This window comes from Mesocricetus auratus, unplaced genomic scaffold (genome assembly GCF_017639785.1).
Source record: "Mesocricetus auratus isolate SY011 unplaced genomic scaffold, BCM_Maur_2.0 Super-Scaffold_100013, whole genome shotgun sequence".
NCBI lineage: Eukaryota > Metazoa > Chordata > Mammalia > Rodentia > Cricetidae > Mesocricetus > Mesocricetus auratus.
The window spans coordinates 70,786,854-70,804,118 of record NW_024429196.1 but is presented as its reverse complement, the minus strand read 5'-3'; the positions used below and the strand labels follow the sequence as shown (position 1 = coordinate 70,804,118).

Sequence of the window (17,265 nt, the reverse complement as noted above, 5' to 3'; positions counted from 1 at the left end):
CCGGTGCAGTCAACAGTAAGCTCTGTAGGTTTCAGCCACAAGACAGTGCTTTTCATGTGCCTTTGTGCTTTTAAGTGATGGCCCTCTATGGATGCTGAACTGCTGGATGGGGAACTGCCTGGGGTGGACTGCGACAGTTGCAGTAGGAGGCCAGCAGGACATCTAGGTGACAGAGTGTCCACATGCCCTGAGGAGATACACCACAAACTACCACAGGCTTCTCTCGAGAAAACCCCAGCCAAGAGGAACCTGGGCCAGGATAGCATTCTACAGTGTCCTGCTTTGAGTGGGACTGAGCTGAAGGCCTGCCTGAAGCTACCTGGGGTAAGAAGTGCCTGTAGCATTGTAGCAATGAGGCTAGGTGATGGGACACCTCCCCTGCCCTGCTCATGTGTCTTTCTCTCACGTGTGAGAGGAGATGACTTAGAACATTGGAGGAGCAGTCTTCTCATCAGAACTGTTACTACCTAGCCTACCCCAATTGTCCCAACGTAAGCCTGATTGAGTCCGCACCCTAAGCAGTCTTTTGGGACACGCTGCTGACACTTATCAGGGTATACAGCAGCTCTTCAAGGACAGTTTCAGAGACCTCCGGACACAGGTTGTGAGTTCTTTGCACAGACTTTGGCAAGGCTCTTGTTCCTTCAGGGTCTCAGTTCGTCCTCGTAAATTGGCTGGACAACTGTTTTACTCATAGTCATGCCAAGGTAGAGTCACCTTTGCGGGGTGCTGGTCTGAAACTGCCATACAGTAGATGCTTCATCTATTGGTGCTGCAGGATTTGGATTCCAGTGTGACCAGGTTGGTGGATGGCTTTGATGGAGTAAGCATAGGGAGGTAGGATGATGTGTGGGTAGGAGGCAGTGGGATTCCTGTGTTAGGATGCATCTTTTCAGGATCCTGTGGCCCAGTGCCAAGCAAAGCCTGGGAAAACCTGAGCTTGACAGTTGACAGTGTCCCCAAAGAGTGCTGTATGTCCTCACTCTTCATCTCCCCTGGCAGGTGTTGGTATTGCTACCTTCCCCGTGGCCCTGCCTCCCTTCCAGGTTAGAGGACCCAGTCTCATGGCAGTGAGTCATAAGGGGAAGGAGACATGGACTTTAATCAGAGTCAACCCTGTCTTCTGTCTGACAGGACAGTGCCAGCAAGCTGGAGAAGAATGTGTGTCACTTTGGCTGAGTTGCTGAGATGGTGTTCCACTTCGGAGGGTGAGTGGGCCTTGCTAGGCCTAGGGCATAGCAACTTCAGATGCTGTTGCTAGTAGCTTTGGAGTGAATTTGAACCCAGTACCCATATTTAGGGTCAGGCCTAGACAGAAACATCGATCATCATCAGGCTGGGGCTTTTAGCCAGCACTGTCAGTTTGTGTGTCCATACAGGTTGTCTGCATGTTCTCCTGGGCAATCTTGGTGGTAGAGCGTGACTAGCAGCATGTCGGCCTGCACATTGCCTTGTCCTGCCATGATGATAATGGACTGAACCTCTGAAAAGTAAGACACCCCAATGAAATGTTTTCCTTTATAAGAGCTGCTGTGGTCATGGTGTCTCTTCACAGTGATAGGAACTCTGAGACATGTGCCCAGACCATCATGGAGAAGGAGCGTGTGTAAAAGGTGGACAGCATCTTCTCACACCCGTATAACTTGACAGCCAAGTTGTGTCACTGCGTGAGGACCAGCCTCCAGCAGCACAGGGCTTGACAGGGAGCCTGTGGAGTCGGGGGACCTTTCTATCTGAGGGAGTTAAACAACTCTCAGGAGCCAGTGAGGGGGGCTAAACTTAACTCTTTGGGGCCAGTGAAACAGAAACACAGAAACATCACACACACACACACACACACACACACACACACACACACACACACCTCCAACAGGTCAGGATCTCACCTAGGGTGCTGATGAATGGCAAGCCTTCAGCAGGTCAGAGAAACTGAAGAGGAGATGCAGAGCAGGTGAACTACTGGACAAGCAGACACAAGATAACTTTTCTGAGGGCCAAAGCTTAGTTCATTTTATTATTCTTATTGTTGCCTGTACTCTATTCTCCTGATGTTTCTGTCTATCTTGATGTTTTTCTTCTAACTTTTCCTTCTTCATCTTTCCTGGTGTTTCCCTTCTCTCATACTTGATGTTTTCCTTCTAACTAACCTTATTTTTATTCTTTACAGCTTGTATACCCTAGCAAAATCTTTCAAGCAATAAAAAATTACAATGTAATTACATTGTATTTTTCAAGTGAATGGCTACAATGAATACAAGTAAAAACCGATTAAATGTTTTAAATATTACAGGTGAAAAACAAGTTGTCCCAAGAAACCACATATGTGCATACCCAAGCAACTTGTTATAGATTAACAGAATTTAAGCAAGCCAGGTGTTTTTCTCAGCCTGTTCTTTTACTGGTAGGCTGCACTTTGCAGTTACAAAGAAAGGACCAATTATATTATTGTTTATCTCAAACAGTAATCTTTTAAGGAATCTTAGAAGAATCACAAATCTAGACTCATATATGAAAAAGAATCAGTCATCTCTACTTTAAATCTTCAGGGTGCATACACATTTATTTACCATATTTTTATACTAGGAAGCTGAGTGCAGAAATGGATACAAGGACTTAATCATCACCTTTGGTCACCAACCCATCCTAGCAATAAAACACACCAGCTAATGATAATTGGGCTGCTTTGTTCCTGTTCCCTGACCTTAATGAGTTCCTCGCTCAACCATGCCTTTCTAAACTTTAGATTGTTCGTTGGATATTTTTACCTCAAAGCTATTAACAAAATCATCTTAATATAACCTTACATCTTTTTCAAAGCTTTGCTTCAGCTATGACACACTCCAAAACATGTGAACGCATCTCCCAACATTAAGATTGAAAGAGTTTAAGCAAGCTGGGCTACTAGATCCCAATTGTTTTTCTTTATCATTAACCTAAGCCACAGTCTATACAGCTCCTCAGTAGAAACTCATGTGGCCTGGCTGTGTGACACTCCCTTGTTCATTTTTTGTCCTCTGCAACCTCTGCTTTATCAGAGGCAGGGACAACATTTTATCCTACCTTTACCTATGTTAATCTCTCCCTAAACTAACCTGTATCCTAATCTCTTACTGTATTTATTAAAAACCCTCAACCATCAAAATCCTATTTAAACTACCACTATTCTTACATAAAAATCATTGCTTCAGTTAAACAGCTTAGGAGAAAATAATCTTTATAATAGTACATAGATAAAAATGCCCATTAGAATTGGATATTTTCAAGACTACATTAATGGCAGTGGGGATCTTCCCACGCCCATTCACACCATGCCAGATACAGGAGGAAAATGGCAGCAGCAAACATGTAAAGGCACAGCAGTAACAAGAGACACGCTGGGGCCGAAGCCCTTGGGGCCTTGCCTGTCCGAGACTCTCCCATCAGAACTTTGCTTCCTGGTGGGCCAGTCCCTTGAAGTCAGTTGCCCCCTGCCACTCCTCTGATGTGGTCACTGGCAGATCTGTCACTGGTCAGTCACTTCGTCTGCACTGGGTTCATGATCATGAGTATGGGGTGAACCTCACACAGCCTGGTCCTGAGATGCCCAGCAGTTTGCTCATGGGGCCAGAGTGAGTCCAGGTCACTGGATGACTACTGAGCTAGGCCCTTGGACCAGCTGCACTCTACCGAAGTCAGGGCCTGGGCAATGGCAGGTGGCACCACTAACCAGGTGGTCTTTTCTGAAAGAGGCTAGAGACCACAGAGGTAGCTGGATAGCTCTGCAGGGGTATAATCATGTTCTTGCTGCTGGCCATGCCTCCCCAAACTACCCCACATGTAGTGTGGGGCAACAGGTCCTACTGGACAACCCTATCCCCATCATACCACATCACCCATACACCACTAGGTATCTGGTCCCAATAAGCAACTCCCTCAGTTCATACCTAATTCTGGTATTGGCTATGCTGTATACTCCTTAGCCTCTGCTCTAAATGCAATACTAGGCATTGGGCCCTGCAAGATACCTCCCTACCCCATATACACTGCTGACGCCCATGCTGGAAGCCCTTTTGCCACCGTTACAAACCACAGAAATTACTTCATTTTTGGTCCTGACACCCATCCCTACTGATGTCATACCCACAGTGCTCGATGTCAGGTTCTGCTGGGCTCCTTCCACCATCCCACACAAAGTGTTACCCGTCAGGCTCTTCTGGAAACATACTCCAGCCCTGTTGCCACCCAAAATGCACTTCTGCTTTTTATCCATGCTGGACAGTGGCCTGGCCTGGCCTAGTAGTGTGTGTGGTGCAGCAGAAAGGAGGGATGTTGAGCAAGGCCTGATTCCTAGAAGTTGATATGTGGCTGTGCCTGGGGTTCCAGTAGAGCCTGAAAAATAGCCGTGTAGTCGGCCCCAAGTAGGGGTTTGGGTGGGGTGGTGTTGATACCCAGAGTCTAATACCTATCACACAGTGTGCGATGGAGGAGTGTTGGTACCCAGCTGGGTCTGATACATAGCACTGTGTGTGCACTTGCCGTGGAAGTGAGGGCCATATTGAGCATGACCTGCTAACTAGCAGCCTATGTAGGATGGTGGCCCAGGGGCGGGGTGGTAGGTATCTAGTAGGACCTCATATGCACCACTATATTTGCAGAGGCCACTGTGTCCAGAAGAACTCGATAGCTAGCAGCGCATGTCAGTAGGAAGTGGTGGGGGAGGGGAGGACAGGGACAGAGTCCAGAGTTTGAGAAATGAAGCAGTGTATCTATGGTGGTGTGGAGTGTCCAGAAACTCATGCGGAATGCTGGTGTCTGGGATGGCAGGTGTTCATCAGTGCTGTCCATGGGACAGGGGAGATGTCCAGCAATGCCTGACATCCAGGGTGTGTGTGAGTCAGAGGTAGGGGAGATAGCAGGCCTGTATTGTATTGTATTGTATTGTATCGTATCGTATCGTATCGTATCGTATCGTATCGTATCGTATCGTATCGTACCGTATTGTATTTGGAGTAGAGAAAGGCTGGAGTATCTGGCATGGTCTCATACCATGTAGTGTAGATACAGCAGTCACAGAGGATTGGCCAGTCTCATACCTAGCAGTATATGTAGGGGAGTTGTGGGGCTGGAGAGTTGTCCAGTAATGTCTGATACCTTACACTGTGTATGGGATGGTAGCCTGAGGGTTGTCTAGCAAGACCTAATGCCTACAACTTTGGATGGTACTCTTCCCTCAGGAACACGCAGGTGCCTCCTTTGTCTGGTGTGAGGATGTCTGGTGCTCTGTGATTTTGCAATGCCACCTGAGCCACTGTGGTAATCTGGCACGAGAGAGAGAGAGAGCAGGGACTCCACCGAGTCCTCGATGGCCTTCTAGAGTTGTCCAGATAGCTCCATTGCTGCAGTAATTGAGTGTGCTCTGGTGCCTGTGCTTAACCCAGAGAGCACCGGGGCCAAGGCCAATAAGATGCTCATCATGGCCAGGAGAAAGACCTCAGAGGCCCAAGTTATGCTTAAAAGCAGAAAAGAAATTAATGTGGAAATATTAAGCTACACAAAATAGGGATGTCCTATGATATTTTATTGAGGGAGAAATCACTGACCTGAGAAGCCAAGAAAGGCGAGAACCAAAGGTCCGCACGCTGCTCTCTGGGCCGCAACTGGAACCCCCTAGCTCTTTTATCCCCCGTACATTCTATGTACCTGTGAACACACCCAAACAGGTGTGGTCAATGCTACAGGTAATGGATCTCTTTTCACTTGTAACTAATGTCCTGAATCCATGATCCCAACTTCCAGGACCTGCTTTTAGGAGGAGCTCACAGAGATGGACCAGGGGACGTTTGTGGATTACCAGGCATCACTCAGGGATCCAAGAAAACTGGCATCAGTGGTTATAGCCCAAACAGTAACACGAAAGATGGAGTGAACTCTGGCGTATTCTGTCTGGCTGTAACCACACCACCGTGTCCCACACTGCAGCTTGTGCCCTTCTTGCTCAGGGGGTTCTCCCTCGGCACACTATGGACAAGAACCTGCATTCACAGTCATTCCAGTGGACGGCAAGGAGACAGCAATCAGTCCTTCACGACTCGTCCCTCTGCTTCTGTTTATCAGGAATCTAATCCTGTCCTCGGTGTGAGGAGGGCTGCACCACTGTTTAGTGACAAAGCTTCTCCCTGCAGCCCTCACAGGCTTTTACAAGCACACTCAGAACATGACCAGGGATATGACTTTAGAGTGGATTAAGACAACGGGCATGATGGACTATGGTATTAAAGGAGGCCCAAGCGCTGTCTTAACCACTACAGTTGATCAAATGAGGTCAAAGGCCAGAGGTTTGCACAAAAAGCATCTGCAGTGGTGTCTCAGCTGAGGATTCGGGAAATGGCCCAAAGTCTTGGCCCAGATTCAATGCAGGCTGAAGGGGCCTAAGAAGACCCCAGGAAGAGTCTTGATAGCCAGTCCTCACTGAAGTTACCCTGTGCCCTGAGCGTCCATGATTCCTACATCAGGTCAATGCTCAATTTATGAGCAGACCCAGCCACCAGCTGGTGTCTCGGTTATTTGGTCATAATAGAGCCGCCTGGTCAAGAGTCCACAAACAAGGGCCTCTCACCAATCCTCCCAGTGCACACACCAGAAGAACCTCCTTAACTGTGAATTATGACAAATGGGATGCTTTACTAGCTGCACTTGATGGTGTAGTGCAGTCCTGTGTAGGAGGAACCGGGGGTTGAAGGCTGAGGCTGGAGGACTGTCTGTCAGTAGAACTCTTCTTGGGCCACGGTGAATCCAGAGTCAGCCTGTGCAACACAGCATAACCCTACGTAAACCAAAATGTATAAATAGGGCTGGAGAAGCAGCTCGGTGGTAGAATGTTTGCCTAGCCTGTAGGGAGGGGCTCTTAGTTTCAATCCCAGCAAAGGGAATAGATTGCAGCAGGGCTTCCACAGGAGCAGGGCCCTCCTGTCACCATCATACGGCACGGTGTTCACATGATCACAAGGTCGCGCAGGGTTGATGCCTTGAGCTGCACGTTTCCTAGCTGGCTGTGGCTTTTCCCCTGGAAGTCAGATCTTGCCTTCGAACCACACACTCCAAAGGGCCCGGCTAGCTGAGCACTTGGTCAGTCTTTGCACCTGTGTTATGAAGGAAGCAGAGAAGGCTCCCTAAGAAACCTGCAGTCTACAAGCTAATTCTAGAGACTGGATACATCGTTCAGAGAGCTGAAGACTAGAAACAGCTCTGTCTGGAGGTCTGTAAGGACAGCTGGTGGTGGCATACTCTAGGAAGACCCACTAGCCCAGAGAGGCTTTGTGAGCAGTGACCACAGGGACTCCTGGAGCTCCCACTCTGATTCTCCCAGGAGCAGAGGCCAGACCCAGGGAAGACGGGGACCTGCACCTTGGCACTGGAGACCCAGCATCTCTGGGTCTGTTTCTCCAACTCTCCTTGCCCCATGGTGGCCGTGCAGGTGTCAGACCCAAAGCAGCAGCCCTGAGGTGTTTTCAACAAAACTATCTTCACTCACTGTAACTCACCAACTCCTAAGGTGGTACACTTTTCTCCCCGTGGCCCTCCCTTCCAGCTCCACCCTTAGACCAGCTGGTGAGCGAAGTCTTTGGCTTTTGGGAACAAGGACAGAGACATTTTGAGGGGACATCACAAGGATGACTCGGTGCTTCTTCCTCTTATGGGTTCCTAGTGACTCACGTGTCCTCTTGGGATGATGTGAGGGATAAGCTGCCTCCATGGCTGAGGGTGGTCCCTCAGGTCCCCCAGGACCAGGCAGACCCTCAGCTAGACCCTTTAGCCTTGGGAGCACAGCCTCCAAGGAGAGTGTGCTTCTGTAATTTGGCAGCTGGAGGGCAATCAGGACTGGTGTCCATTCTCTGGGGATATGAGGGCTGGGAAGTACCTTCAGGGTCAGGGAAATCTGTGTGGTGATTCAAGTGGAAGGACAGTCTCCAGGGCACCAGGACGGGCTGTGGGGCCCCTCCTCCTGCTGAGTGTACCTGCCCATGGCTCATGTAACTCCTCAGTACGAGAGCGTTCCATGAGACCCACTGAATATCTGGGCCCTGAGTTTTGGGAGTGGTTTCCTCTGCTCAGCAGAGCAGTAGGGACCTGAGTGGTTCTTAGTAAGGGTGACTCTTGACTCCCGGGAGGATAGCAGAAGGCTTAGGGCCAAGCAACTCTACTTTGGTGGCCTCATGACACTGAGGATCTGAGGAATCCGTCTGTGAGTGTGAGGGACAGGCAGGACTGTGCACATACTCTTCTGTGGGAACTGTAATCCTGTCTGCACCTTGGGACAAGCATCCCAGAAGCAGGAGGCTGCTTGACATGATCCAGGATTGGGAGCTGCTGCCACGTCCTGCTCCTTTCCCAAGCTAGGTGACACTTTTCTAGCAGCTGCAGAAAGAAATTGGCGCATGGGACTCACCCCCAGGCGGGGAGGACCAGAACGTTTGGGTGCAGGTATGGAAGGGGGTAGCCAATTAGCAGGGTTTGAGTGACTGATGGAGTCTGTGCTGCCTTGTTGAACTTCTTCCAGCTCAACACAGACCCTCGTCTTCTCCACACCCACATTCCCTAGAAGGTCCAGCCTTAGGAAGAATTCCTTGACTCCCTGTTGGGGAGGGTGACTCAGGCTCACAAGGGCCTTGCCAGCAGGAGCTCTCCTTCCGTCCCCTAATTCACTTGGACCTTCACCCTGGGGCCGTCAGTATGGCTTCTGACCGTCTCCTGCCCACCACTGACACCTGCCCAGGTGCCCTGGTGTCTCTTATTTACTCCTCACCCCTTCCCTATTCTACCTGGTGTCCCACCATCTCTTATTTATCTTCCGCCTCTTTCCTTGCTGTACCTGCTTGTCTGCCTGGTCAACACTGACTCCTTCCTCGTGTTTCAGCATCTCCGTTAGATCCATGTCCGTCTCTGACTTAGGGGAGAGGATTTCAGCCACAAGTTGGGGGCTTGTGATGGCCTCCACCTGTGAACAGAAGAAAAAGGACATAAGTGCTGAGGGCAGGAAACCTCCAAGGAGTCAGCAAGCAAAGCCCAGTACTTCCTGGTTCATATTATGTTTCTGACAAGTCATGGTGACAGCTATTATGCACACACATGTGGTCACACGCACACTCCCACGCGCACACACAGAGTTAAACAGCTAAGGAAGCAGGTTTAGTTAAGGAGACCTGGGATACCATCCCAGAACCAGGCCACCCCAGGGCTCCAGCTGCAGCTCCCTTGTTCATGTGTCTAACACAGTCTTCTTGGGAGCACAGCTCATCAGCATAGCGTGGGATCCTGGATCTGGGTACAATCACCCCTCTTCTTGCTCTGGCTGAGTGCTTTCCTTTCTTCTCTTTTCCTCAGGCTCTCCTGCAGAAGACTCTGAAGCCCCTCCTCATTCTCAAACTCCATGAACTTAGGAACAAGGGAAGCTCAGTGTGAGGTGAGATTGAGGTTATGCCCCGCCCCCAGCATGCAGCCCCGGAAGACTGCTAAGGGCAGGCATGTGAAGCAAGGTCCTGGGGTGGGCTGGTCCAGTCCCAAAGAGGCTGCTGATATAAGGACAAAGCCACAGTTCTGAAATCCCTTGGTATCTACAGGAATCCTGTTCAGTCGAGGTGGCCCAGAAAGAGCCTTCAAACTATCCTTTGTCCAGACCCATCCTGACTTCACCCAGAACTACACAGAAGATCTGACTGACAAGATGGTCAGAGATATAACTGATGGAGTGCATCCGGGATCTTGGACCAGATCCAGAGATGCTGAAGCTGAGGCTGGGAGAGCTGGAATGACCTGGGAGATAAGGGCCCAGGAGATGTCAGGAGAACGTAGAAGGGAAGCGGAGAGGTGTGGCTGCTTCCCTCTGGGAGCTGTTTGTGGGCTTGTGTGCCTGACAGCATCACATGGAGCAAAGGCAGAAAGATCAGAGACATGTTCTCAGAAGTGTACCTTCCTCTCTGTGTGATCTTTTCGTTTTCCTCAACTTTAGGAATATAACTGGGTGGGTTTGCTGAACAGCAGTGGTTCACTTTCAAGACACCAACTCCCCTGTCAAGGGGTTGGCACAGCCTGGCAGATTGCTCCCGTTGCATAAGTCCTAGTGTTGGAGACCACATGGAGTTGAGGAGACCACTGGAGACCCTGTTCAGAACCATGCGAAGACTGTGGTTGCAATCATTTAGACTACCTGGCCATGTAGCTGAACTGATTCACAAATTGGCCAGAGTGGTCTGGGACCTAGGGTTAATGATGGGACAAGGGTACAAATGCCTGCAGAAAATAAAAATGGAGTGACAACCCCAAAGATTGCTCCAGAGAGAGTCTTGTCACCTGGCTGTCTTAAGAGAAACTCCCCAGAGCAATGGCATATGAACATGCACAAGTCTGACACTTCCCCTCCATGAGCTGTGACTACCTCATTTTCTCCACACTCACAATAGCTCTCTTTCAAAATGGTGGCTGGTGCTCGCTCTCAGGACGTGTCAGAGTAAGCCCTGCCCCTCCCACATTTGAGGCTCAGGCAGCAGGCACATGGCATGACTGAGAGGGAGAAGGGCAGAGGTGTTCATGCTCTCCCAAGATGTCCCTAGGGTTGGATTTGGGTTGCACTAAACCATCTCTGGGTAGCTATCTCCTCCATCCTAGTAGATCTCAGTGAACCTTCACAAAGAAACTCAATCAGAGTATGAACACTGAGTACTTGGTATCAACTCACAGACAGTAGGCAAGGCTGGAGTGAGTTTGGCTGATTAATGGACTAATTACAGGTTGATCCCTCAGAACACCCAGGGGAACAGGGACTTGACCTAGCCCCTCAAATAAGTTATATGACACCTAGACTTCCAGGGCCCAGGTAGCCTGAGGCTGCCACAGTAAGTATAGGACCAGTAAAGGGACTCATAATCCATACTGTGTCCCCTGAGCTCCCATGCCCTTTGGAGAATATTTTGTACCACACTAGTATCTCAGGGTCTTTAACCATTTTGCTGTAAGATACCATGACCTGACTTGGCACCCAGAGGTAGAGAAGCACTGCCCTACCTCATTCCAGAGACTGGAGCTTCATGGTTCAATACTAGTGGTGGGTGTAGAAGAAACCAGGAGTAGAGCTGCAGCAGATGAAGACCCTGCTGAGAGGGACCCTGTAAGAGTGGACATTAGGAAGATTCTCTCTCTCCCTCTTCCCTCCCTCCCTCCCGCTCCCACCACGTGTACGTGTACGTGTGCGTGTGTATGTGCGTGTGTGCATGCGTGGGTGCGTGCGTGTGTGCGTGTGTGTGTGTGTGTGTGTGCGTGTGTGTTTGTGTGTGTGTGTTTGTTTAAGGGTCAGCTCTTGTGAATCTCAGGGTTCCCTCAAACTCACTGCACAGTTGAGGATGCCCTTGAACTTCTGACCCTTCACTCCACCTCTCAACTGCCAGGTTACAGGTATTTGTTATGACATCCTGGTGTATGTAGTGTTGGCTGTGTCTCCTGAATGCTAGACAAGTACTCTACAGGTGCTCTTCACCCCCAGCCTCACATGGCACCTTCTCGAGCTGTCTGTCACAAGATCGTGTTGTGATGGAAGTCCTTGCAGCATGGAAGGCAGGGGGTCGAGCTGCTGGTGAGCTCCAGTCTCTCTCTACTGCCAAGCTCGGTAAGCTCTTGGTAAGCTCTGCAGCCCCAGAATTGGAAAGGATTTGCACTGAACCCCACAGATGCTGCCTACTTCCTGTGGACCTGGGCTTCTGGTACTTCTCCCTTTTGTTGAGGGCTCACTAGAGCTGAGGTACTGGGTTCTCTTGGCTATACAAGGACTCTGTGCCTGTCACATCGGCAGGAAGGGCAGCTCAGGGCATTTTTATTCTGTTGGGCTAAAGTCCTGGGCCAACTAAATAGGCGATATCAGACTCCAGTCATTGGATGTGTGGACTTTGGGACAGATGTGGTCTGGGCTTCAGACAACAGGGCTAGGTTCACAGAAGGGATGAAGCTGGGTGGGTGGCAGGGAATCAGTCTCCTGATAACTTTGGGGTAGGCAGGAAGGAGGCTGGGTGTTAAACCAGAAGCAGGGGTCTTAGTTCTGACTTAAGGCCCAGCTTTCAGCTGGGCATCAGTTGAAATGTCTGATTTTGTCTCCTACACCCAGGAGTCTCCCGACCGCTGGTCCATTCTGTTGGCCTGGGCCACCAAATCTCTCTGGCCACTCCTCCCTCGGGCTCATTTCTTCACCAAACCCCAGGAGTGTGGCTGCTCTAACCCCAGGAGGAGGCCTTTGTCCTCTGCACATAGAGGCCTGGTGTAAAGCCCTGCTTCCTCAAGTGCCTGACACTCTGCATGGCAGGAGCTGCCCGACAGGACAGCCATACCTCACCTTCTTCCCAGGTGGAGCTCCAAACTCCCCAGTATTACCTTACTGTGCCCCACATTTCTCTGCTTTGTAATGACCCAAAGTTGGGGTCTCCCTGTGATGACCCATTTCTTCATTTGTGGGATCTGATGGATGACCTCAAGAGGAGGCTAGGCTTTGAGGGGCAGAGGAAACCCACAGGCATATTGGCCACTGTAGCACCAAGCTATTATTGGCTGGGTTTTCTATACTCCGTTAAGGAGTGGCAGTGGACGGACCAATAAGCTGAGGAAAAGGTAACTGCAGCTTGGAGAAGGGGCCCGAGGAAAGAATGTCCAGGAGCCTAATGATCCACCTGGGACCAGCTGGGCACTGTGACAACAAATGGCAGCCAGAGCCAGGTTTGTGCGGTCAGGATGCCACCAGGCTGGGATGAGTCGGCAGCTCTCAGAGGCTGAGTGGGACACAGATCCCATCTGTTAAGTAGACAACCCTGGTAAAGATGCTGGGAGGCAGGATACTGGACGCCCAGGCCCCATCTGGCCAGGCATTTAATGCGGTCGAGAGAGGAGTTAAGGTGGGTTCTCATTGGGGTCAGGGCCCATACATCCTCATCCTATCAAGTGTTAAGGGTGGTTTGGTGGGCTGCTGATACTCGGACCTTAGCTTAGCTTGCTGTGCCGGATGCCTAGAAGGTCAGTGCTCCCCACCATGTGCTCCACCTTAATGAATGTTGTCCTGGGCTCAGAGCAACTGCACGAGTGACTATGGACTAAGACTACAAAAACTGTGAGCTCAAACCAACCCTCCTTGCAAGTTGATCTTCTCAGGGACTTATTCTCAGAGCTAACAGGCACCTCCTTGCGTCTGGTCAAGCTGCTTGGCGGTGAATGATCATGAAGAACTTGTTAAGTCCACGCATGAGTGTGAGAAGGAAGTTTCTTTGTTTCTGATCAGGCCTGGGGGAGCTTCCAATGTTCATGGCTCTGTTCCCACAGCTCCCACCTGGAGGGCTTTCACCCATTACACATGCCAATTCAGCCAGCTCTTCTGGAAGTCCTTGAAACTCCTCTGCCTTCCTCCCAGACTGCTGCCTCCCTCTGTGCTGACCTTTGGTCTGGGCCAAACAGGCAGTGTCCTACAACATGCCCCTCTACTGACCTGTGCTAGGGACTTCTTCCCCCAAATGTGTAGAGACTGAGGCCACACCCAACCATCTCCTTCCAAACAGCTTGAGGATCTTCCTAAGGCCAGGGCCAAGGCTGTATAGATGCTGCCCCTAGGAGGTACCAGGGAAATGTGACTATGGGGCTGATATACAGTGAGGCTGGGGAGGCACTGAGCTGGGCAAGTAGCCAAGGAGGTTCCCAGCCCTGTGAACTGCACAGCTAAGTCCCAGAAGAAACAGCCTACGTCAATGCTGGAGCCACAAAGGGACTTGTTGGGGGCATGCTGTTCCCTGCCCCCTCCTCAGGCTTCCCATAGCCTCCTGCAGCAGGGTGTGTCTCTTCTCACATGGCACTCTGGGCTTCTGTTGCTCTTTGTCCTGTGGACATTTCCACAGCTTCCTGTGCATGCCACATCAGAAGTTCACAGCAGCCCTAGTCTCTGACTTGCTGTTGAGCATGTCAGAGGCAGGAGACTGTCCTTGCCTTAGAGACTATCACCCTCAGTCCCATGTAGCCCAAGGAACTGCTGGGTGTTATAGTCCCTTGAGTTCTAGACACCATGCTGGAAAAGCCACCCACAGAATCCATGAGGAAGTCAACCCTAGCATGGAAGCCTGGAGGTTGCCACAGCTTGTGAAGAGGCTGAACTTTCTCCCAACCAAGCCACAGACAGCATTCAGTAGTCTTTAATCTTAGCCCAGAGGATGATATGATGGCATTTATAGCATAGAGGACTCATCATGCACCAAAGAGGACTGAGGCCTCAGTGAAATCCCAAGATTTAAGATGGGTGAACACTGCCTGAAGTGTCTTGGATTCATCCATGTGTAGATTTGCCACCCCCAGGAATGTAAGAAATGGTTGTCTGTGGTTTATAAATTACCCAAAACAAGGTATTTCATTGGAGAGCAAAGAGGGGCAGCCTCATCCTCATGTCTACCTGAAGAACTTACCAACACACTGTCTTTGGAATCCTTGGCTTCTGGTGAGGGTCTTATTTTGAAGCTGTGATGAAACCGTAGTCCTTCAGGGCCCACAGATGTTCATCACATGCCCCAGGGTATCTATGAAACAGGATTTTGTTACAGCACCGCAGTGTTAGGGAAAGGCTACCTCCTTTAAGCCCATCACTCTTAAGCCTCAACAGAAAAGACTTGACCTTAAATGTAGGTCTGATAACTTTTGTGAAAGTCAAAGTTATTACAGAACTATAGGCCCGAAGTGAAACACCATTGAAGCGCCCCACACATTCATACTCTAACGAGTCAATCCCAGTGTTCACAACCTTGGGAAGTACAAAGCTTCCTGAGTCTGTCATTATCTGTCACTTTTATTATTATTAAGGTGGAAAGGATGCTTGATAGGGTTTGAATGTAGAATGTCCGTCTGTATTTGAATACTTGGTCTTCAGTAGGTGGAGCTGTTAGAACATTGTGGAACCCTGGGGGGGGGTGGGCCTAGCTCAGAGTTTTGGGTCCTTGGGGGAGTGGGAAGTTGCCACATGCTGTAGCCAGCTGCATCACACTCCTGATGTCCAAGTCATGAGCTGCTCCACTACTGTTATCTGTGTGTCCTCTGAAAATCTGAGTCCGAGTAAACCCTCCCCCTATAAAGTGATTCTTGCCAGAGCTTTGATCATAGCCATGAGAAACATTAGTATAGTGTAAAAAACAAAACTCCACTATTAGTTTTGCTAAGCCTTCATGTGATGTCACAAGAAGCCATTGTGAGGTATGTTAGATATCACACATACAAGACACTGCCAGAGCTGAATTTTGTTTTATACTGCAGAGAAACTGTTGGTGAGCAGTTGGACTGGGCTGTTTCTGATAGACTTTGTCTTTTCCAACCTGTTGGACCTTGACATTGTGAGTTTGTTTCCCAGTGTTTTAGCTTTGGCTTTGGGGCTTTTTATTAACTTTATAATATTGGTTTGGGTTATAATTTGTGCCTGCATTTTCTCCTTCTTCATTGTTACCTATTTTCTTTTTTAAAAACTCATTTCTTTGTCATGTTTTTGGTTTTGCTTTTTTTTCTCATATGTTTTTATTTAAATTAGAAACAAGCATGCTTCACATGTCAATCCCAGCTCCCTCTCCCACCCCTCCTCCCTTGTCCCTCCACCAGTCCTCCCCCCCAGACCCCCAACGACTCCCCAGGAAGGGTGAGGCCCTCCTTGGGAGGATCTCTAGAATCTGTCCTTTCATCCAGAGCAGGACCTAGGTCCTTCTCCATGTCTCCAGGCTGAAAGAGCATCCCTCCATGTGGAATGGGCTCCCAAAGTTCATTCGTATGCCATGGTAAACACTGATCTACTACCCAAGGTCCCAGAGATTTCTGAGGCCTCCTCACTGGCACTACATTCATGGAGTCTGGATCAGTCCCCTGTTGGCCTCTCAGCCATCAGTCTGGAGTTCAAGAGCTCCCCCTTATCTTGTCAGCTGTCTTTGTGGGTTTCACCAGCACGGTTTTGACCCCTTTGCTCATCACTCCTCCATCTCTGTCACTGGGTTCCAGGGGTTCAGCTCAGTGTTTAGCTGTGGGTATCTGCCTCTGCTTCCATCAGTCACTGGATGAAGGTACTAGGATGGCGTATAAGGTAGTCATCATCGGTTTTGCTTTTTTATTTCAAAGTGTTTGTTGGTTTGCCTTAGCAGTACACAGTAAGGATTTGCCATGATTTTCTTACCTGCTTATCCTACCTTTCATCATATTCACCTGTTTTCACCTCCCCGCTGATTCCGTGTGACGAATACTTCTCCTTTTGTGAAAGTTACCTCCTCCACTCCTGACACATACATAGTAGATAAAGCATGTTGTTTGTTTGTGTAACTGACTTGTTTCATGTCAACAATCTCCACTTCCATGCTTTCCCTTGAAAAATAACATTTCCTCCCTTTTGATGGTTGACTATGGGCTCTTCCCTTGATTCTGTTTATATGCTATGCTCCTGGCCAATTAATATAAGTGGAATTACCTTTGTTTTCCTGCGTGAACCATCCATGAATGAAGGTCTTTTTAATGTGTTGTTGAATTTGATGTGAAGTATGGAGGACTCTAAGGATTTTTCTCATCTGTGTTCATCAAAGACTTTGGCTTACACCTGTTGCTTTTTAAATTGTCACTTGTTTGAGGATAAGGGTAATACTTATTTTATAGTATGAGTCTGGAAGTGCCTTCCTTTTCTGTTTTAGGAGTGTGGCATCGTTGGTGTTCATTACTATGGCTGCAGAATTCATCAGTGAATTGTTCTCTGGTCACACTGCAAGGCTCTTTTGATCCGCCAGTGCTTTCATATCCCTTTGTACAGTTTTAATTTTAGACTTTTAAGCCTTCCTTTGATTGTTGATCTCCCCTTTACATGTTTTGTTTTGTAAGATGGGAGCAAGGGAGAGAAATCGAGTCAGCGAGGGACAGAGATAGCAGGATGGATCCTCCTCTTAGTCTACATGACAGGGTCCTTGTTTCTCTGAATAGGGGAGGCGTTGCTGGGTCCTAAAGGCTTCCTTGGAGGAGGGGGTGAGAAGGTGCGGTGTCAATAGTAGAGACACCGGGAGTCAGGTGAAAGGAAAAACAGCAATGGGTAGAACTTTACATACCCTCCTAGTACCCATGCGTTCTGATCCGTTGACATTGTGTGACCACCCCTCACTGGTTAGACACCATCAGGACACAGATTCCAGGTTGGCTCATCTCTCAGCCTTGTAGGCCTTATCTTCCTACAGAGGGTGACCTAGACAATGTGTGGCAAAAATCTGTTTTGGACAC

General features: G+C 49.3%; 1 long non-coding RNA gene across 2 annotated transcripts; it reads left to right on the top strand.

The window, feature by feature from the left end:
- The first annotated feature begins 1,121 nt into the window (after positions 1 to 1,121).
- On the top strand, positions 1,122 to 10,300 carry LOC121143658. 2 transcript variants are annotated; one of them, XR_005880949.1, is made up of 4 exons: positions 1,122 to 1,208; positions 1,380 to 1,490; positions 9,361 to 9,439; positions 9,597 to 10,300. It is a non-coding gene; the product is annotated as an uncharacterized LOC121143658 (long non-coding RNA). The 2 variants fall into 2 exon arrangements; XR_005880950.1 differs by lacking the exon at positions 1,380 to 1,490 and adding an exon at positions 5,776 to 7,234 and having other exon boundaries at positions 1,123 to 1,208.
- Positions 10,301 to 17,265: the final 6,965 nt, after the last annotated feature.